This window comes from Tursiops truncatus, chromosome 17 (genome assembly GCF_011762595.2).
Source record: "Tursiops truncatus isolate mTurTru1 chromosome 17, mTurTru1.mat.Y, whole genome shotgun sequence".
NCBI classification, from domain to species: Eukaryota; Metazoa; Chordata; class Mammalia; order Artiodactyla; family Delphinidae; genus Tursiops; species Tursiops truncatus.
The window spans coordinates 11,676,872-11,699,533 of record NC_047050.1 but is presented as its reverse complement, the minus strand read 5'-3'; the positions used below and the strand labels follow the sequence as shown (position 1 = coordinate 11,699,533).

Sequence of the window (22,662 nt, the reverse complement as noted above, 5' to 3'; positions counted from 1 at the left end):
GTACACGGGTTTCTCATTGCGGTGGCCCCTCCTGTTGCAGAGCATGGGCTCCAGGTGCGCAGGCTTCAGTAGTTGTGGCACGTGAGCTCAGCAGTTGCGGCTCACGGGCTCCAGAGCGCAGGCTCAGCAGTTATGGCGCACGGGCTCAGCCGCTCTGCAGCAAGTGGGATCTTCCTGGACCAGGGCTCGAATCTGTGTCCACTGCATTGGCAGGCAGATTCCCAACCACTGTACCACCAGGGAAGTCTGTGAATTTTTAATTTTATTTAATTTAAACATATGTTTAAATAACCGTATGGGGCTGGAGGTCACCATATTGGACACAAGTCCTAGAACATAAGATATTAAAAAACCTTTGCGGGGGGGAAAAAAAACCTTGGGGGAAAATTGAAATGTATATGAAGGATTCTCTGGCAGGAACTGGGTTCCTCTCTTTTGGTGGGTTTTGTACTTTCTGGTTAGGGTGATATGAAACTCCTCTAACCCCAGAATAGTTAGAAAAGCAACATCAACTCTAGATTCCAACTTGCAAAACAAGACAGAGCACTCTGGGGAATAGGAGGCATTAGAAAGTTCCCAGAGAATCAGTGTCAGAATAAGTATACTTCCCAAGGATTCCAGAATGTCCTTAGCATTTCATTTACCCATGTTCTTTTTGTCTCTTTAACATACATAATTGCAAATCCAGGTACTTGAAAATAGTCTAGGCTTAGCTCCAGGAGCTAGCTAGCCATTCATCAAACAAAACAGATGGAAAGTGGAGCTAAAGGGAAGTAAAAAATAGATATAGTTTGAAGCAAAGCAGTGAGGCAGAGTGCAGCCCTGGAGGAAGAGAAAGCAAGAGGAACTGGAAAGCTGATCTTGATTTCAGCTCATTCTCTAAGGTAGAGGAAGGAGAATTCTTCCTTCTTTTACCCACCAGAAGTGAGAAAGTTGGCGTTTGACAAAATCGTTAAAACAAGGAGAGAAACACTAGACTGTGTGGTTATGGAGGCAGACAGTAGGGGTTGCTGGAGAAGAAGGTTTAGTTAGACTGGAACACTAGGTCATGAGTGGACTCAGACTTTCAGGTCAACTCCAGCTCCAGTTAAGTCTCCTGAAAATCACTTTAATCCCATGCCAAAACAAAAGCCAATTCTTAATAGTTCACAGACCAGGTCCTCTTAAACTAAGACAATGAGGTTGTTAGTTTTTCCCTGCAATATTGATCCATTCATCTGTCCATCCATCCGTCCGTCTTCTTACACCAAGGACTCTTGACATCTACAAAATGCTTAACATTTTCCTTCGGTTTACATTGTCAATCTTTTCAGTTTAGCTGTTTTTCTGGCAATAGGCAGCTTGAATATGTGATTTTAAATTTTTTAGTGAAAAGAAACATTTTACAAAAGCTAAACTAAAAATGAAATTAACTAACTTGAAAAGTACTTAACAGAAGCTAAGTGGCATTTCTTTCATTAGATAGTTTGCAAACTTCTGGCTGAAAGCTTTTTTACTTCTTGATAATTAATCCTTCTCCAAATCTGTTGTTTATAAATTTTACTTCATCATACATATCTCTAAGGAAATGTTAGAAAACTAACATATTGTACTTTCCTCTGAACATTTCTTGGCATAGTTCACATGCCAGAAATAAACAGTGACAATCCCTAAAAGTAGCAAATACTTTAGTGTAAGGCCTTCCAAATGGCCATGTCTGAACTCCTTACCTTGGCTCCAAGATCAAGGACACTTGGCTCCACCCTCAATGCACACAATCTAGTCTTACCTCCCCTCCACCCCAGCCTACTAACTGATGTCTCTGAATTTACTCTTGCCTTCTGCAATCTGCTTCTCATGTGTCACACTCTATTTAAATCCCATTAATGGTCATATTACCCCTAGGGATAAAGACATTAATCCTCACTGTGATCCCTAAGGCCTGGCATGATTTGTCCCCACCTACCTCTCTGACCTAACTGTACAATAGAAATAAGATGTGAGTAACAAATATGAGCCATATATAAGATTTTAAATTTCTAGTAGCCACATTAAAAAACAGAAACCAATGAAATTAATTTTATTAATATACTTTATTTAACCCCAAACCATATAAACTATTATCATTTCAACATATAATCAGTATTTTAAATAATGAGATAGTTTTATTTCTTCCCTTCCAATCTGGAAGTCTTTTACTTCATTTTTCTTGCCATATTGCACTGGCTAGAGACCCCAGAATGGTCTTCCTTACTTCTTTCCTGATCTTAAGAGGAAAGCATTCATATTACTAAGTTTAATGTTAGCTGTGTGTTTTTCATTGATGCCCTTTATCAGGTTGGGGAAGTTCCCTTCTCCCTACCTTCCAAGTTTGCTGACAGTTTGAAAAATCAGGACTGGATGTTGAGTTTTGTCAAATGCTTTTTCTGCATCTACTGAAATGATCGTGTAGTTTTTCTTCTTTAGTACTGTACTTTAGTACTGTACTTTTTTTTCTTTAGTACTGTACTTTAGTACTGACGAATTACCTTGAATTTTGAATGTTGAACTAATCTTGTATTCTTGGAAAAGACCCATTTGGTCATGATGTATTTTCCTTTTTATATATTGTTGGATTTAACTGGCTAAAATTTTGTTGAAAAATTTTGCATCTATGTTCATGAAGGATATTGGTCTGTAGTTTTCTTGTAATGTCTTTGCTTAGTTTTGGGATCAAGATAATGAGGGCTTCATGGAATAAGTTAGACAGTACTCCCTCCTCTTCAATTTTCTGGAAGTTTGTGTACAATTGGTGTGATTTCTTCCTTAAATGTTTGGTAAAATAACCACTGCAGGCATCTGGGCCTGGTGTTTTCTTTATGAGAGAAATAAATGAGTTAACACGTGTGAAGTAACTAGAACTGTGCTTGGCTTGTCAGAGGTGCTGAATAAATGTTAGCTTTTAATTTTTTAGAATTCATCTATATTTTCAATTAAAGTAATAAATGGTTATTACAGAACTTAAAAATATTTTTAAATTTTAAGGAAGAAGAAATCACAGTAATCCTACTAGCCAAAGGTCACTAGTATTAACATTTTAATACATTCTTCAGTGTTTCCTACAGGTAATTCATGCTTGTTTATATTGTTATTGTTTATATTGCTCTGTGCCTACTTTATTCACTTAATATTCAATTATTAACATTTCCCAAGTCAGTAGAAGTTCTTAATAAATAAAATTTCAAAGGCTATACTATTACATGGTCATACCATAATTCACTTAACCATCATTTTGTATTTTTAGAATTGTTCTACTTTCCCTGCAGAGGAGATCCAAGTACCTCTTTCCTGCACTTTCATATATATTTATATAAACACTCGTATAAACTCTAGAATATTCCCTCCAGGCCTTCCCTCTATGGTGTGCTAATAACATACACTGATAACAGCTAATGTTCATTGTGTGTTTACTATATGCCAGGCACTGTAAGAAGGGTTTTACATTAAAAGTAGGTACCATTATTATCATCCCTATTTTACAGATGAGGAAACTGAAGTACCAAGATGTCAAGCAACTTGCCCAAGGTCACCCAGATAGGGAATGGTAAAGACAAGAAAGTCTATCAGGTTTCGCAGCCCACATGACTAACCATTAGGCAACAGTGCCTCTCAGCTTATATCTATAGACTTCTTATATGAATTCCATTCCATACCTGAGTTGCTGATCCTGAGATATTGTTTGAGTTCTTGCCCAGCTCACTTGTCCCAAACATGTGTTCTCCACCTGGATTTGGGGTGCAGTTGCTAACAATTCCTTTACTTATTACCCGTTTCTTGCTCTTGTAGTTATTATAGTTCCTCCAGCCCGCCAGCTAGAACACCCATCATCCCAACCAGAAATTGGGACATATCATCTGATAAAAGGATTCTTTTTCCTACTTTGTAAATTTGTTTTTACCAAAAAAAAGATGTATTTTAAGTGAATCATTATACATTCAATAAAGAGACTTTATTGAAAAGAATTTAAAATAGAAGCTGCCCTAGAAAATGAAAGACACGCCAATAAAAAACAACAGGTTGTACACATTGGTAACAAAAATATACAGGTTGTTTAGAATCCTAAAACGGAAATAAGATAAAAGTATTTTCACTTCTCAACTGTAATCCTCATAAAAGGTGTTATCTCTGCCTTTGTCTAGGTTTATATTTTGTGTTGACAACTGCAATATCGTTTCAACAGCTTTTTCATGGCTATATTCTAGAAAATTAGGATAGAGAGACTTCATTACCAGAAAAGACTTTGTGTGTGTTCTGCTAAATTGAATTTTTCAATGAGTGTGGGATTTGTGTTTGCTTTTGTCATGTCTTTTAACTAAACAGAACACACTCAAGAGCAGCCCGAGCTAGAACTTTTCTCCAGTTGATTCCCTCTCTGTGGTGGTCTCTAATGAACTCTCCAAAGTTACTCCCCAGGAGGAAAATGGCGTTAGAATCCTCCTCCAACAAGAAGCCTCTGGGTCCAGGGTCTTTTCCACTTCCTCACCTGTCCTCAGGTACCCGCCTTGCTTTATCATATCCATCTTGGATCTGCCAGGAGCCAGGCACCCCACTGTATGCAGATGAGATGGACCAGAATAGTCCCCGCCTCCTCAGCTCAACGTAAGTTTAAAGTAGCAGCGTCCTTCTCCAAGTTTTGTTTTTTCTTTTTCTGTCAGGTCCCTTTAATTATGCGCAGTTTAGACTCAGATGGGTCCCTGTAAGTGCAGCCATCAATCACAAATCACTAAAGACTCAGAGTGCCGACAGACGTGGTTGCAATCTGTCTCCATTTTTGGAGAGAAAACTAATTTCGTGAACTTCACAAAGTAAATGGGTCTAAACTTTTAAAATTAGAAAAATTATCCCCTCAAGTACCCTCGTCTGGGAAGTTTTAATAGCGGTAACCTCAAGCTCGCCCAACTACTTTCAACTCTTGTTCGAGTTGAATGAGAATCAAAAGAAAAAGGACCACTGGAGATCAGGAGAAAAACTGGAGGATGCGGGCATCGATCCCGCTACCTCTCGCATGCTAAGCGAGCGCTCTACCATTTGAGCTAATCCCCCACCGCTGGCCACGGCTGCTTATCTCTTCCTCTAGAGAGAGAACAGAGCCTTTAGAAGCGAAGATAAATATTCTTGACCACATTCTTGTCCCTGTTTCATGGTTAAGGCCAAAGTAACAACAACGACAAAAAAAAAAAGCCTCTCTCCTTCGAGCCGGAATCGAACCAGCGACCTAAGGATGGCTATGGACACCAATCTACAGTCCTCCGCTCTACCAGCTGAGCTATCGAAGGGAGTGAGGGGACAGGCTCTCAACCCATCTTCATAACTTTTAGTCATTTTTCTAGGCTTTGTGTGCTTTCTACCGCGTTGCCTTCGTGATTCCCAGGTTCCTTGGGCACGAGATCCTCCTTGCGGACCTCCCAGCTCCTCACGGCAGCCGCCCCGAGCGTTCGCATCGCCGACCTTGCATGGGCTCTGAGGACTAGGTCAGGGGCCTGGCCCCGGGGAGCCGGCCGTTGGCCCGGGACGCGGCTTAGCCGTGTCGGCACTCAGGAGTTCGGGAAACGCCAAAGACGCTTTAGAAACAAGCGAAGGCCGTGACCCGGCAGCCTCCCCGCTGAGCGCAGACTCAGTGCCCTGCTCGCTCAGAACTCGGACCGCATGTCCCCGTTTCCGGGATTCGCAAAAGATTCACACCGAGGAAGCTACGGGTTTGGACCTGTTGTTTGGAAAGTAATGTATTATCAGAGAAATCCTTATGCAGAAAGGACCATAAATCATAGGAAGCTCGACAAAAACGTCCTTGTCTCCTTCGAGCCGGAGTCGAACCAGCGACCTAAGGATGCCTCTTAAGGGTATTAACTACAGTCCTCCGCTCTACCAGCTGAGCTATCGAAGGGACGTGCAGAGCCCGTGCCCCCGCCCCCTGAGATTCAATACCTAGGAACCAGAGCGCGCTCAACCCTTACCCAGAGATGAAACTGAGCATGCGTAATGGAGGGAGTGGGGCGCGAAGGGAGTACGTGCCCGAATGTTGTTTTACGCGTGCGCAGAAAGACTACCCGGCGGTGGCTCGCGGAGCCTGACTGCGGTAGGAGTGAGTTCCTGACTGCGGTAGGAGTGAGTTCCGAACTTTCGTGTCAAGACTCAAGACTCCTCCGCGTGTCTGTCGCACTTTTTCTTTACTCCCGGTGTTACGGGAGTTACTGTCGGGTGTGGTTTCCCTATTCTGTAACCTTTATGTCTCCTCACCCCTCGTGTGAGGGGTCCGTGGTGCAGGGTGATGCGTCCGACTACGAATCAGAGGACCGTAGGTACGATTCCTTCCAGTCTTGGCGTTCTTGTCCCCTTAGTTTTCAAAATCAGAGACTTTTACTACTTTGGGGTTCTCCCAAGCACAAATGCCGAGAGTTTACCACACCTCGAGGGCGGAGAGCCACCAGGCTTGGTTTCCGATGCCGCCTGTCGAACTTTCGAGATGTTGAGAGGTTCGCGAACACTAATAACGGGACGCCGGTAGCCGGGAGAGGAGGACGGCGCGGGGCAGAGCCGAGGAAAGGAGGGGCGGTTCCCGCGGGCTCCAGGTAGGAAGTGGGGAGGGAGCCCCAAGGTCAAGCCCCGCAGTTCCCAGGACAAAGCTGGTTAATGTCGCGGGGCTGCGTCTACCGCGGCTCAGCTCGTCAGGTCTTGGAAGGTATTTGAAGACGTTGCAGTCACCCAGTTACTAAACCACGCCAGCCATGCCCGACAATGCAGAGGGAGCAAAGTTATTTACAAGGTTCTTTGGAGCCCGCTCCCATTTTACATTTCATTTAACAAACCCCTTCTTGGTTGTCAGCAGAGCAGAAAAACCGTCTAATGATTTGGGTTCTGCCCTCAAGGGCCTTTCAACCAAGAGGGCATAATGTTGGTTTGAGCAAACTGAGTTTTTATTTTGAAGTTATTGATCTTATTTGTGGAAAGGGGTTTAGAATTAGTTCTTAAGTCTCCCCAAGTAAGGTAACAGCTCCCCAAAGTTTTAATACAATGTGAGGATGAGTTAAGGAAGAGAAAATGCGAGGTTAGGGAAAAGGGCTAGTCATTAAGTGGGAAAGCGGCTTCCTTAAGGCCACACAAACATGGTTAAAAGGAGTTAAAAATTTAGAGGGTGGGGCAAGCACAGGCTATTTGAACGAAATGGTGAGCTTTATTTTTGTTTCATTTTGCCATTTTTCGCACGTAACAAGCCGGTAGCTCTTTAAAGTTATATAGTGTCTCCGAGAGTTAAAAAAAATACTATTTCTGTGAGAGGCGGGGGAGATGTGTTGCACCCCTCCCCCGAAGTTTATGGAAAGAACCTTGTAAATTAGGCTAAGAGGAAAGGGCCTTCATTTTATTCGCACTGTCTTATTTTATAGGGTGGCAAGTCACGCGTTTATTATCTGCAGAGGTCACTGTCGTGGCCATCACTGCACTGTGGCGGAATCCTGGCCCCTTGGTGTAACCCCTTCCTGATGCACCCTCTTCCAAAACAGCCAGCCAGATAAGAGTGACGCGTTCCAGGAGGGCCAAGATGTTTCTTGATTTCTGGCCCTCTTACTTGTGATAGAAATCCACACAGAGCTAATGTAAGCAAGTGGCATATATTACGGTGATACAGGAGTGTCCCGCGGAAACCATGGAGGAGTGGTAACTAAGCCTCCTTGTGGTTTTCCCCAGCGCCTCTCAGCTTCTCTCTCTGCTTCTCTAGTGCACACAGTTGGAAACATGGTGCTGCACCCCTCCATCCCCACTACCCTAAAAATTCCTGACCTTTATCCCTTAGTCTATTGCCGAAAATTGAATATTTAGCCCCTCCGCCTGGCCCCAAATTTATATGTTGAAAACCTAATGCCCAACTGATGGTATTAGGAGGTGGAGCCTATGGGAAGTGATTAAGTCGTGATGTCACAGCCCTCATGAATGGAATTAGTGCCCTTATGAAAGAGGCCTCAGAGAGATGCCTCCTCTCTTCCAGTCATGTGAGCATACGGTGAGAAGGGTTGGACACATATGATTGCATCCCTCTTTCCTAGGATGCCAGTGAAAGATAATAAAGATATACAAGAAGAAAAAGTCTTCTGCCACATGGAAAACAAAGTAGGTACAATCAGCAAACCTGAGCTTTAAAATAATTTCTGGGATTGTGGAAAGCAAGTGAGATTGAATAGATACATGGCCCAAAATGGAGAAAATCACAGCTCAGAATACACGTTCTAGAAGCTTGCAGAAACAACCATTTTCCCTATGGAGCTCCGAAGAGGCTTCAGGCACAGAGGCAGCAGCTCAGAGGTAGGAGGCCCACAACAATGTGCAGCTGCTGCAGCCTTTGCCCCAGCTGGAGCTACCTGGAGAACTGCTTAAGCAGAGTAGATTTGCCTGGGGAGAGCCTATGGGGTGAGTATAGGGCTGGGGAGAGAGGCAGAGTAGAGCCTAATAATAAGAGACCTGGAGAGAAAGAAAGGCTGCCCCACCCCACTCGCAATTAAGTTGGCAGTTTGGAGCATCTTGGGCCAGCACCATAGAAATGAAAAACCCTGCTAATCCCCAGGACCCAGGCATTTTACAAACCCCAATCAACGTAGTCCTTGATTCATGAATATGAACATATGTCTACCAGACATTTGAGAGGAAACAAAAACAACTTAAAGTCCAAGATGAACAAACAAAATAACTGATCCAGGAGGAAACAGATGATGCAAGGAATAATACAAAACCACTTTTTAAAATGCTAATTGATATTCTCAGGGACGCCAGAACAAGGTGGTATTAAAAGGAGCGAGGAGAGAAAAGTTGACTTCTTGAAAACTAAGAGTGATTGCTAACGTGAAAAATAACACTGATTATGGCAAAAGATCAAATTTCGAGTTATAGAAGATAGAATGGAAAATATCTCCCAGGACACCAGAATAGAGAGAGCAGAAAATATACGCCTAAAAGCATGGCAGATAGACCCAGAAGACACAATGGCTATCTAGTCAGAGTTCCAGAAAGGGAAAACAGGGACAATGTAAGGAAAGGAATGTAAGAAAGACATTAGTTATTGAAAGGGCCATCCAAGTAGGATGAATGAAAAACAGCTGTGTGTGGACACAGCCTAGTGGAATTTTAAAGCATTGAGGATAAAGATGAAACCCCCAAAGCTTTCATAGATGGGGAAAAAACAAACAAAAAAACAGGCTAGCTACAAAGGAATTAGAATCAGATTATGATCAGATTTCTTATCAGAAATACTGGATGCTAGAATACAGTAGAGCAAGGCCTTCAAAGTTCTGTGGGGAAATAATTTTGAACCTAGAATTGTATAACCAATCAAAGTAGCAATCACATATGAGGACAAATAGATAATTCACACACAGTCTCAAAGTTTAAATCCCGTGATTCCTTTCTGAAACAAATTTTTAAAAAAAATATCACTTGAGGTTCTTATAATGATTGGTTTCTCCAGGAAGCAGAAGCTGACACAGAATTAGAGTACAAAAGTTTACTGGACGGTAACATCCGTGAACAGAAAAGGGGAAGACACAGTATTGGGTGGGGGTAGCCATCAGACAGTGACGCAGACCTGACAAAGTCTCTGCCAGCCCCCTTGGTAGCTGCAGAGCAGATTTCCCTTTAGTGGAGTCCTGAGTGGGGCAGAAATGGCTAGGCCCTTATACAGCCTCCTTGTCAGAAGCTGACAACCTTGGCCAGGAAACTGAGGTGAATCCTGAAGAAGTTAACACCAGGAGGCTCTCAGTTAACCATCCTTCTTGCAGCTGGGCAGTGAGTCCTTTCTGGAAAGGCAATCTAGGAGCAAATACTCTGTGTCTGCCACAGATGTACTTCATCAAAACAAGAATCCAAGAAAGAGGAGTACCCAGGATTTAAAAAGAAAAAAGGGACCAACTCAGGAACTCAACGTAAATCCCAGATTAACAGTGATGCAACAAGCCAAGAAAGCAATCAGGACGAATTAGGAAAAAACAGAAGAGGTCAGAGGGCTCAAGGAAGATGATCTTTGAAGAAGAAAATGGATTCTTTCACAGTGAACGTGACGAAGGACCAGGAAGAGCTTAGGGATGTGATAAAGGCATGTTGATTTTCTCAGAAAGCAAACCAAAACTAGGAATTTCTAAAAAAGTACATAGAGCTTCATAAAAAACTCATGGTCCAAATATACGGCAAACTGAAAACTGGCATGATTTTGAGAAATTGATGACCTGTGTTGTGGGCTAACGTATGCCCCCCCCAACTTATATTGAACCTCGAACTTTCAGAATGTGACTATACTTGGAGATAGGGCCTTTAAAGAGACAATTAAAATGGGGTTGTTAGCGTGGGTCCTCATCCACTTTGACTAGTGTCCTTATAAGATGAGGATATAGGGAGAGGGAGAGACACCAGACACACAGACAACCACGTGAACACACGGCAAGAAGGCACGCACCTGCAAGCCCGGGAGAGAGGCCTCAGAAGAAACCAGGCCTGCTGACATCTTTATCTTGGACCTCTTGCCTCCACAACGGTGAGAAAACAAACTGTTGTTTAAGCCACCCAGTCTGTGGTATTTTGTTATGGTAACCCTAGCAAACGAATACAGGCACGGTGAGGAAAGAGAAGTTTGCTTTCTTTTCTGCATCCATTGGTATGGTTTCCATGTTTGTTTGACCACATGCAAACACTTGTGGGGCAGAGAGTCCCATAGTTGTCATCTAATACAGCATTTAATAACAGTTGCATTTATTTATTTGTTTATTTGGTAGTGTTTGTAAATGCTTGGCATTCTCGTTATTAGCAATACAGTGTTTTTGCATTCTTTTTTTTGAATTTTTGAAGTTATTTTATTATTTTTTATACAGCAGGTTGTTATTGGTTATCTATTTTATACATATTAGTGATTACATGTCAATCCCACTCTCCCAATTCATCCCACCACCACCACCCCCAACACTTGCCCCCTCTTTCCCCCCTTGGTGTCCATACGTTTGTTCTCTACATCTGTGTCTCTGTTTCTGCCGTGCAAACCGGTTCATCTGTACCATTTTCCTAGGTTCCACATACATGCGTTAATATACAATATTTGTTTTTCTATTTCTGACTTACTTCACTCTGTATGACAGTCTCTAGATCCATCCACGTCTCTACAAATGACCCAGTTTCGTTCCTTCTTATGGCTGAGTAATATTCCATTGTATATATGTACCACATCTTCTTTATCCATTCATCTGTCAATGGGCATTTAGGTTGCTTGCATGACCTGGCTATTGTAAATAGTGCTGCAGTGAACACTGGGGTGCATGTGTCTTTTTTTTTTTTTTTTTTTTGCGGTACGCGGGCCTCTCACCGCTGTGGCCTCTCCCGTTGCGGAGCACAGGCTCCGGACACGCAGGCTCAGCGGCCATGGCTCACAGGCCCAGCCGCTCCGTGGCATGTGGGATCCTCCCGGACTGGGTCACGAACCCGTGTTCCATGCATCGGCAGGCGGACTCTCAACCACTGCGCCACCAGGGAAGCCCCATGTGTCTTTTTGAATTATGGTTTTCTCAGGGTATATGCCCGGTAGTGGGATTGCTGGGTCATATGATAATTCTATTTTTAGATTTTTAAGGAACCTCCATACTGTTCTCCATAGTGGCTGTATCAATTTACATTCCCACCAGTAGTGCAAGAGGGGTCCCTTTTCTCCACACCCTCTCCAGCATTTGTTGTTTGTAGATTTCCTTATGTGCCCATTCTAACTGGTGCAAGGTGATACCTCATTGTAGTTTTGATTTGCATTTCTCTAATGATTAGTGATGTTGAGCAGCTTTTCATGTGCTTCTTGGCCATCTGTATATCTTCTTTGGAGAAATGTCTATTTAGGTCTTCTGCCCATTTTTGAATTGGGTTGTTTTTTTTTTAATATTGAGCTGCATGAGCTGTTTATATATTTTGGAGATTAATCCTTTGTCTGTTGACTCATTTGCAAATATTTTCTCCCATTCTGAGGGTTGTCTTTTCATCTTGTTTATAGTTTCCTTTGCTGTACAAAAGCTTTTAAGTTTCATTAGGTCCCATTTGTTTATTTTTTTTTCCCATTACTCTAGGAGATGGGTCAAGAAAGATCTTGCTGTGATTTATGTCCAAGAGCGTTCTTCTTATGTTTTCCTCTAAGAGTTTTATAGTGTCTGGTCTTACATTTAGGTCTTTAATCCATTTTGAGTTCATTTTTGTGTATGGTGTTAGGGAGTGTTCTGATTTCATGCTTTTACATGTAGCTGTCCAGTTTTCCCAGCACCACTTATTGAAGAGACTGTCTTTTTTCCATTGTATATCCTTGCCTCTTTTGTCATAGATTAGTTGACCATAGGTGTGTGGGTTTATCTCTGGGCTTTCTATCCTGTTCCATTGATCTATATTTCTGTTTTTGTGCCTGTACCATATTGTCTTGATTACTGTAGCTTTGTAGTATAGTCTGAAGTCAGGGAGTCTGATTCCTCCAGCTCTGTTTTTCTTTCTCAAGATTGCTTTTGCTATTTGGGGTCTTTTGTGTCTCCATACAAATTATAAGATTTTTTGTTTTAGTTCTGTAAAAAATGCCGCGGGTAATTTTATAGGGATTGCATTCAATCTTTAGTTTGCTTTGGGTAGTATTGTCATTTTCACAACATTGATGCTTCCAATCCAAGAACATGGTATATCTCTCCATCTGTTTGTGTCATCTTTGATTTCTTTCATCAGTGTCTTACAAGTTTTTAAAAAATTTTATTTATTTATTTTGGCTGCGTTGGGTCTTTGTTGCTGCGCGTGGGCCCTCTCCAGTTGCGGCGAGCAGTGGCCACTCTTCGCTGTGGTGCACGGGCTTTTCATCATGGTGGCCTCTCTTGTTGCGGAGCATGGCTCTAGGCACACGGCTCTAGGTACAGTAGCTGTGGTGCACGGGCCTAGTTGCTCCACAGCATCCTCCCGGACCAGGGCTCGAACCTGTGTCCCCTGCATTGGCAGGTGGACTTAACCACTGTGTCACCAGGGAAGCCTGTCTTATAGTTTTCTGAGTACAGGTCTTTTACCTCCTGAGGTAGGTTTATTCTTAGGTATTTTATTCTTTTTGTTACAATGGTAATGGCTTTGTTTCCCAAATTTCTCTTTCTGATCTTCCGTTGTGAGTGTATAGGAATGCAAGAGATTTCTGTGCATTAATTTTGTATCCTGCAACTTTACCAGATTCACTGATTAGCTCTAGTAGTTTTCTGGTGGCATCTTTAGGATTCTTTATGTATAGTATAATGTCATCTGGAAACAGTGACAGTTTTACTTCTTTTCCAATTTGTATTCCTTTTATTTCTTTTTCTTCTCTAATTGCCATGGCTAGGACTTCCAAAACTATGTTGAATAATAGTGGCGAGAGTGGACATCCTTGTCTTGTTCCTGATCTTAGAGGAAATGCTTTCAGTTTTTCACCATTGTGTTTGTCCTATATGGCCTTTATTATGTTGTGGTAGATTCCCTCTGTGCCCACTTTCTGGAGAGTTTTTATCACAAATGGGTGTTGAATTTTGTCAAAAGGTTTTTCTGCATCTATTGAGATGATCATATGGTTTTTATTCTTCAATTTGTTAAAATGGTGTATCACATTGATTAATTTGCATATATTGAAGAATCCTTGCATCCCTGGGATAAATCCCACTTGATCACGGTATATAATCCTTTTACTGTGTTGTTGAATTTGTTTGCTATATTTTGTTGAGGATATTTGTATCTATATTCATCAGTGATATTGGTCTGTAATATTCTTTTTTTGTAGTATCTTTGGTTTTGGTGTCAGGGTGATGGTGGCCTCATATAATGAGTTTGTGAGTGTTCCTTCTTCTGCAATTTTTGGAAGAGTTTGAAAAGGATGAGTGTTAGCTGTTCTCTAAATGTTTGATAGAATTCACCTGTGAAGCCATCTGGTCCTCGACGTTTGTTTGTTGGAAGATTTTTAATCACAGTTTCAATTTCAGTGCTTGTGATTGGTCTGTTCATATTTCTTCCTGGTTCAGTCTTGGAAGGTTATACCTTTCTAAGAATTTGTCCATTTCTTCCAGGTTGTCCATTTTATTGGCATAGAGTTGCTTGTAGTAGTCTCTTAGGATGCTTTGTATTTCTGCAGTGTCTGTTGTAACTTCTCCTTTTTCATTTCTAATTTTATTGATTTGAGTCCTCTCCCTCTTTTTCTTGATGAGTCTGGCTAAAGGTTTATCAGTTTTGTTTATCTTCTCAAAGAACTAGCTTTTAGTTTTATTGATCTTTGCTATTGTTTTCTTTGTTTCTATTTCATTTATTTCTACTGTGATCTTTATGATTTCTTTCCTTCTACTAACTTTGGGTTTTGTTTCTTCTTCTTTCTCTATTTCCTTTAGGTGTAAGGTAGATGGTTCATTTCAGATTTTTCTTGTTTCTTGAGGTAGGCTTGTATTGCTATAAACTTCCCTCTTAGGACTGCTTTTCCTGCATCCCATAGGTTTTGGATCATCGTGTTTTCATTGTAATTTGTCTGTAGGTGTTTTTTGATTTCCTCTTTGATTTCTTCGGTGATCTCTTCGTTATTTAGTAACGTATTGTTTAGCCTCCATGTGTTTGTGTGTTTTACGTTTTTTTCCCCATAATTGATTTCTAATCTCATAGAAAAGATGTGGTCAGAAAAGATGCTTGATTTGATTTCAGTTTTCTTAAATTTACCAAGGCTTGATTTGTGACCCAAGATGTGATCTATCCTGGAGAATGTTCCGTGTGCACTTGAGAAGAAAGTGTAATATGCTGTTTTACGATGGAATGTCCTATAAATATCAATTAAATCTATCTGGTCTATTGTGTCATTTAAAGCTTGTGTTTCCTTACTAATTTTCTCTCTGGATGATCTGTCCATTGGTGTAAGTGAGGTGTTAAACTCCCTCACTGTTATTGTGTTACTGTTTATTTCCTCTTTTGTAGCTAGCTGTTAGCAGTTGCCTTATGTATTGAAGTGCTCTTATGTTTGGTGCATATATATTTATAATTGTTTTCTCTTCTTCTTGGATTGATCCCTTGATCATTATGTAGTGTCCTTCCTTGTCTCTTGTAACATTCATTATTTTAATGTCTATTTTACCTGACATGAGTATTGCTACTCCAGCTTTCTTTTGATTTCCTTATGCATGGAATATCTTTTTCCATCCCCTCACTTTCAGTCTGTATGTGTCCCTAGGTCTGAAGTGGGTCTCTTGTAGACAGCATATATATGGGTCTTGTTTTTGTATGCATTCAGCAAGCCTGTGTCTTTTGGTTGTAGCATTTAATCCATTCACGTTTAAGGTAATTATCGATATGTAAGTTCCTATTACCATTTTCTTAATTTTTACGGGTTTGTTTTTGTAGGTACTTTTTTTCTCTTGTGTTTCCCACTTAGAGAAGTTCCTTTAGCATTTGTTGTAGAGCTGGTTTGGGGGTGCTGAATTCTCTTAGATCTTGCTTGTCTGTAAAGCTTTTGATTTCTCTGTTGAATGTGAATGAGATCCTTGCCAGGTAGAGTAATCTTGGTTGTAGGGTCTTCCCCTTCATCACTTTAAATATATCGTCCCACTCCCTTCTGGCTTGTAGAGTTTCTGCTGAGAAGTCAGCTGTTAATCTTATGGGAGTTCCCTTGTATGTTATTTGTCATTTTTCCCTTGTTGCTTTCAATAATTTTTCTTTGTCTTTAATATTTGTCAGTTTGATTACTACGTGTCTTGGCGTGTTTCTCCTTGGGTTTATTCTGCCTGGGACTCTCTGAACTTCCTGGACTTGGGTGGCTATTTCCTTTCCCATGTTAGGGAAGTTTTCGACTATAATCTCTTCACATATTTTCTTGGGTCATTTCTCTCTCTCCTCTCCTTCTGGGACCCCTATAATGTGAATGTTATTTTGTTTAATGTTGTCCCAGAGGTCTCTTAGGCTGTCTTCATTTCTTTTCATTCTTTATTCAGTTCCATGGCAGTGAATTCCACCATTGTGTCTTCCAGGTCACTTATCTGTTCTTCTGCCTCAGTTATTCTGCTATTGATTCCTTCTAGTGTATTTTTCATTTCAATTATTGTATTGTTCATCTCTCTTTGTTTGTTCTTTGATTCTTCTAGGTGCTTGTTCTTTAATTTTTCTAGGTCTTTGTTAAATATTTCTTGCATCTTTTTGGTCTTTGCCTCCATTCTTATTCCGAGGTCCTGGATCATCTTCACTATCATTATTCTGAATTCTTTTTCTGGAAGGTTGCCTGTCTCCACTTCATTTAGTTGTTTTTCTGGGGTTTTATATTGTTCCTTCATCTGGTACATAGCCCTCTGCCTTTTCATCTTGTCTATCTTTCTGTGAATGTGGTTTTTGTTCCACAGGCTGCGGAATTGTAGTTCTTCTTGCTTCTGCTGTCTGCCCTCTGGTGGATGAGGCTATCTACGAGGCTTGTAACAGTTGCTTTAAATGAAGGAGCTGATGCCCAAAGATGTGAAATGGCTTACCTTCAGTAACAAAGTTGAACAACGACAGGTGAGAGTTCAGATCTCCTGAGTCACTAGCCAGGACTCCTTGCTTGGCACTACTTGTCGCCAATTGGACACTTGAGTTAGAGGGACTGGATGCTGGACTGCTCCCTGGTAGAAGGGAGGTTGAAAGGCAGTTTCTGATGTCAGGCAAGGTTCAGTGATGACCAGGATTCTGGGAGTAGGAAAGTGTTGGTTTATTCAAGGGGACTGTCTTTTCATCTCTTGAACCCAAAGATCAAGTTCCTGAAATTTGTTAACAATGGAGCTCCATGAAAATGCTGCCAAGATGCCCTGAGATCTGAAGGAAAAAGCCGTTGTTCAGCTTGGAGGAATACCTTACACACATCAACATGAGAGGGCTTTCACGCTCTTCCTTTCAGTTAAGGAGACCTTTTGCAGATCACAAGGCTCTACCAAGAAAGGTTAAGTAATTTCCTCAGACTGACCCTCCAAATTGGGGGAGGAGGGATGAATTCAGGTTTGCTGATTCCTCATCCATGGCTTTCTGTAAATATTTACTGTGTCCAGGAAGGTTATTTGTGAGAAAGCACAGAGATGATGTTTCCAAAGTCAGAAAGGGAACCATGCTGGAGAACTCCAGGGGAGCTACAGTTGATTCTTGTTATGCCTGCTAGTTAGGTTCTATAGAAGTCACCGCAAACAGTGATTTAGCGAATACGGAACCATTGCTTCTGGGGGAAATACAGGGTTAAGTTCCCTTAAGCCTCTGTTCACAACGTTTTCATCATTAAGTGATCAGTACACGACCTTGTTTTATGCATGTTTCTGTAAGGACACCTTATTTAATGCATACTGCTGATCCAGTAACATGGAACTCATGCCCAGCAGCACTGTTACTCATATCTGAAAGAAGCTTATCTAACATACAGATTTTTTCCATGAGGCACATCGTAATTTCTTGCACTTAGGAACACTAGGCAGCACTGTGCTTTTAAACATTTTAAATAGTGAAATTACCAACAAAAAGCACAAAAGTGCAAAACAAAGTGGCACTTGTTTACAGTAAGAAAGCTGAAACGAAAAGAACGTCGTCTTGTCGGTCTCAGCTGGGAGCAGGCACTCTGGGCAGCTGGCATGTTTTGCTGTTCTGTATATCTCTGTGAATGACCACAAAAGCACCCTGAGTATTGATTTTGGGGTTACAAATAAATATTAGCAGGTAGGCAAATTTGCAAATGTGGAATCTGTGATCGTGAGAATTGACTATGTTATTAAGTCACACTAAATCCTGAATTATATGCCGAATCACTACCTCGAAAGCTCTTAATGAGACTAACCCCCAGCTCCCCACCTCCATTAAGCAGGTTAACAGGAGCCATTTGTACTACAGGGAGACAGCAAGACTGACCCATCCACTTCCCAGGGCTCCATAAGCCTCTGCAAACTCCCTTGCAGTCTTTCACACTCAGGGAAAGTAGAGCTCTCATCTTGTTCACACAGTGTCTTCCCCAAAGGTATGATTTGGGGGGTGGGGGAGGGAGGGGGAGGCTGTTGCAGGGAGATTTTCTTCACAGAGATTCATATTCCTTTAACAGCCTTTTATTTACTCTCTACTACGTGTTAGGTATTGTTCTAGTGCTGGAGACGTAGCAGTAAACAAAACAGACAAATCCCTCCTCTGATGGAGCACACATTCTGCAGGGGCAGACAATAAATTGACCGTAAATAACATATAGAGTAGGTTCAACAGTGGTGAGTGCCAGAGGGAGAAATAAAGCGCAGGTAGATCCAGAGTTTGGAGGGTACTGTGCTTCTGACAGTGGAAAATTGACGTAGGAGAAAAGCAAAATAAATTGCTACAGTATATATACGTATACACACACACACATTTATTTTAAATGGTTGCAGATAAAATTCCTTTAGAAAAAGTTAAAGTTTGCTAAGTTGTATTTCCTTTGTACTATGAAGAAATAATAAAGGATTGCTAATTTAATAGTCTGACATAAGTAACGGTATATTTTTACTAATAGATATTTCATAATTTGTACCTTATTTTGTACAGTGGAGAAATTGAGTATAATTTCACTTTTATTATGAATAGATAACATTTGAAGTCATGAAAAGATCGTACATCTCATTGTATGAGTGGTATTGAAATGCCTTATTTTTATATATAATAGCAAAGGTTCTCATTCCAATCTTATGGAATCAGAATAATGGAACAGGATATATTAACTTGGATTTACAGACCTTTGTATTCACTTTTAGTGGGGAGGGGACAAGTTAGAATATACTGAGGGTAAACTCTGTTTTGACATTAAATAAGTATTGTTTCTGACTTTACAGAATTCACATATGTCTTAGGGCACCAGGGTGGTGTAGTAATTAAGCAGATAGATGGGAGAGCTAGACTACCTGAGTCCAAATGCTGGTTCTTCTGTTATTAATGGCACGATTTAATGTCTCCAACTTTCCCATCTGTGAAATGGGAAATGATAGTACCTACCTCATAGGGCTGCTGTGAGGATTAAATGAGTCAATCTGTATTAAGCGCTACACTAAGAATAGGGTCTGGCACATAGGAAGCACCATACATATGTTTGTTTGTTATTAAAAAACATATTAAGTTTTTTTAACACTATCTACACATCCTAGAAAATTGTGGCAGGAACTTTATCAGAATTTAAAAGTCACAGCTGTTTACCAATACCGACTACTCTAGAATCACTTTTTATTTTTTTTATTTTTATTTTTTTTTCTTTATTGGAGTATAATTGCTTTACAATGGTATGTTAGTTTCAGCTTCACAACAAAATGAATCAGTTATATATACACATATGTTCCCATATCTCTTCCCGCTTGCGTCTCCCTCCCTCCCACCCTCCCTATCCCACCCCTCCAGGCGGTCACAAAGCACCGAGCTGATCTCCCTGTGCTATGCGGCTGCTTCCCACTAGCTATCTACCTTACGTTTAGTAGTGTATATATGTCCATGCCTCTTTATCGCTTTGTCACCGTTTACCCTTCCCCCTCCCCATAGCCTCAAGTCCATTCTCTAGTAAGTCTGTGTCTTTATTCCTGTTTCACCCCTAGGTTTTTCATGACATTTTTTTTTTTCTTAAATTCCATATATATGTGTTAGCATACGGTATTTGTCTCTCTCTTTCTGACTTACTTCACTCTGTATGACAGACTCTAGGTCTATCCACCTCATTACAAATAGCTCAATTTCATCTCTTTTTATGGCTGAGTAATATTCCATTGTATATATGTGCCACATCTTCTTTATCCTAGAATCACTTTTTAAATTAAAAAAAAAAAAAATCCACCTTGAGATGGAGGCAGGGGAGAAGTGAGAGGTGGCCCGGCGGGGTGTCGGCGCTGGCGGGGGCGGGCAGCGCGAGAGTGAGCCCGTGGCTGAGTGAGTTTATCCCTGCGGGCGGTGAGAGGCCTGGAGCCTAACCTGGAGGAAAAGGGTCGCGGCGCCAGCTAGCAGCGGCCCCCCTCGCGGTCCCCGGGCTCGGCGGCGCGGTAGCGGCCCAGTTGTGAGGAGGCGGGGAAGCGAGTGTCCGGCGCCAGCCACGGACGGCATGGACGTGGGCCCGGACCCTGGGCTGGTGCAGAAGTTCAGCTGCCTGGGCACCGCCGACAAGGACGTGCTCGTCTCTGAGTTCCAGCGGTTGCTCGGCTTCCAGCTCAACCCGGCCGGCTGTGCTTTCCTCCTGGACATGACCAGCTGGAACCTACAAGGAGCAATTGGCGCCTATTATGACTTTGAGAGCCCAAACATCAGTGTGCCGTCTGTGTCCTTTGTTGAAGATGTCACCATAGGAGAACGGGAGTCGATATCCCCTTATGCTCAATATATAAAAACATGGCGCATCCAAAATTCTGGGGCAGAGGCCTGGCCTCCAGGGGTTTGTCTTAAATATGTCAGGGGAGACCAACTTGGACATGTGAACATGGTGTTGGTGAGATTGCTAAACCCCCAGGAGATTGCAGATGTCAGCGTCCAGATGTGCAGCCCCAGCAGAGCAGGAATGGATCAGGGACAGTGGCGGATGTGCACTGCTACAGGACTCTACTATGGAGATGTCATCTGGGTCATTCTCAGTGTGGAGGCGGGTGGACTTCTAGGAGTAGCACAGCAGCTGTCATCTTTTGAAACGGAGTTCCACACACAGCCACATCGCAAGGTAGAAGGAAACTTCACCCTGTTTGCCTCTCCCCGAAAGAACCGACAGTCAGATGAAAACAAAAGACCCTGGGCGTTCCGGGTTCCACTCAATCAGCAAAAGCACACGGGCTCCCGCGCCTGACCAAACCGAGCAAGATGAGAGTAGACTCCCCCAGAACTCTGTAAATCTGTCCCCCAGCAGTCACGCAAACAACTTATCAGTCATGACTTACAGTAAGGGGCTCCGCGGGCCTTACCCCTTCAGTCAGTCTTAAACGGGTGTCACCAAGAAGAAAAATTAACGAAAGACACAAGGCTTGACTCTGGGAGGGGAGGGCAAGGGGTTCCTCTGGATTGCAGACCACATCGCAGGGACCTGTGGCTCTGACCCCCATCCTGGAAGAAGAAGAAGAATCAGAAAGACTAGTTTTGAGTAAACTCAGCGTGTTTACTCACGCTGAGTGCGTGAGTAAACTCAGCGTGTGCGTGTGTGTGTGTGTGTGTGTGTGTGAATGCTGAGTGGTGGGAGTGGTGTTAAGGCCACCAAGAAGAAATCCTCGCAGCCACTTTGGGTTTTGTTTATTAGGCGTCAGTCTAACAAGTCATTAGGGCGCTCGGGAAGGAAAAAAATGTTTAAAATGAGGGGAAAAAAGCCATCTTTTAAACAAAAATTATTTTGCCTACAGACAGCTTGTAGTTTTGAGCACATGTTAATTGTTTCCCCTCTTTCCCCACTTTTATTTTTTTAGATAAGGGATAACATTCTGTGTATAGACTAGCTGCTTGCTCTGGAAGCAATTCAGGTTCAAAGCTGGCACGGGCTGCTTGGGGGCTCTGTGGGTAGGTGCTCTAGGAGGACGCCTGCGTGCCACCTGATTCCACAAGACTCTGACCCCATTTGTTTTTAGTGGCATCAGCCTATGGGTTATCACGCTTTTCCTCTTCTTTTCTCTTTGATCTTCTGTTGATTTACACCTTTGACGTTTGTATTCGTCAACCCTGTGGCTTGTTAGCATCAGAACCTCTTGACCAAACTTCCCTGTGTGGCCAGCAGAGGAAGCCTGGAGGACAGATGTCAGGTGACGGGGGAGTTTGTGAGGCCGCGAGGTGACCTCCTGCACACACTCGTGACAATTCAAATTGCTTTCCTTCCACGTTTCTCTTGGCGAGAGAAACGCCATCCCGCTTACTGCTCTTTCGGGTTCTTGGTACACAGCGGCTCGCCATCCACTCTGGGAACAGTGCCTCTGTGCTGTGTATATGTGCGTGCTGCGTGCACACACACACGGGTGTTGGTGCAGCTCACCAGCGAGTGTGCAGCCGGCGAATGTGAAGGTGTCCCGTGCTTCTCTGTTGTCACACAACTCCCTTCCCTGCGTTTCCCTCCAGTTGTCCTTTGTGGTGTTTTCGCAGCCTGTTAGCGGAGGCTTAGCTGTTAAGGTATGAAAATGGAGCCCCAGATGGGGAATTTGCCGTGGGGAAGGCCCACACTTACTGACTGCGTGATCTTGGAGACCACATTTTGCTGGGAATGAAAGGACCCCCTCCCTGGGCAGGATGCTCAGCTATTGGGAGGTGGCGGGCAAGGCACAGCCCAGCCGGAGCACAGGTTGGTTGGCTGGCTGCTCCCTGGGACAGGTGGCCCCACTGGCATCCCGCGCCTTCTGAACAGGTTGAGATGTGGATATCTCCACAGGAAGCTCAAACCAGGCCAGAACAGCTGTGTGCCAAAGATACAGGAGTATGCAAAGTCCCTCTTCTCTTCTCCCCCCGTCCTTCCCTCGAGTCTTGGTTCGTTTGGTAGCCGGGCATACGGATCTAGGGTGCCATTGCTGGGTCACCTGCCTGTTGCCACACCCCCATCCCCCCCACCCCCCGGCTGTGAGACAGCAGGGAGTCCAGCTCGCTGATTGGCCGCAGGGGTCATGTGGCCTGGGTGTGGCTGAGAGTCTGTCTGGCTCTGTCTGGGTGTCTGAGTTCCCAAAACGCCTGTTGTTTGTTCCTCCTCGT

General features: G+C 42.7%; 1 long non-coding RNA gene, 3 other non-coding genes and 1 pseudogene across 4 annotated transcripts in view; 2 read left to right on the top strand and 3 right to left on the bottom strand.

Moving 5' to 3' along the window:
- Nucleotides 1–4,988: 4,988 nt before the first annotated feature.
- On the bottom strand, nt 4,989–5,061 carry TRNAA-AGC (transfer RNA alanine (anticodon AGC)). Its single transcript has one exon. It is a non-coding gene; the product is annotated as a tRNA-Ala (tRNA).
- Nucleotides 5,062–5,205: 144 nt separating this feature from the next.
- TRNAY-GUA (transfer RNA tyrosine (anticodon GUA)) lies at nt 5,206–5,294 on the bottom strand. Its single transcript is given in 2 exon segments — nt 5,206–5,241; nt 5,258–5,294. It is a non-coding gene; the product is annotated as a tRNA-Tyr (tRNA).
- A 517-nt stretch (nt 5,295–5,811) lies between these two features.
- On the bottom strand, nt 5,812–5,902 carry TRNAY-GUA (transfer RNA tyrosine (anticodon GUA)). The gene is given in 2 exon segments: nt 5,812–5,847; nt 5,866–5,902. It is a non-coding gene; the product is annotated as a tRNA-Tyr (tRNA).
- Nucleotides 5,903–6,081: 179 nt separating this feature from the next.
- Nucleotides 6,082–22,662, top strand: part of LOC141276892 (uncharacterized) — a 34,448-nt gene continuing 17,867 nt past the window's right edge. The window contains exon 1 of the long non-coding RNA XR_012327198.1: nt 6,082–6,317. This is a non-coding gene — a long non-coding RNA (uncharacterized lncRNA). The remainder of the gene's footprint in view (nt 6,318–22,662) is intronic.
- On the top strand, nt 16,465–20,936 carry LOC101326405 (protein ILRUN pseudogene; annotated as a pseudogene).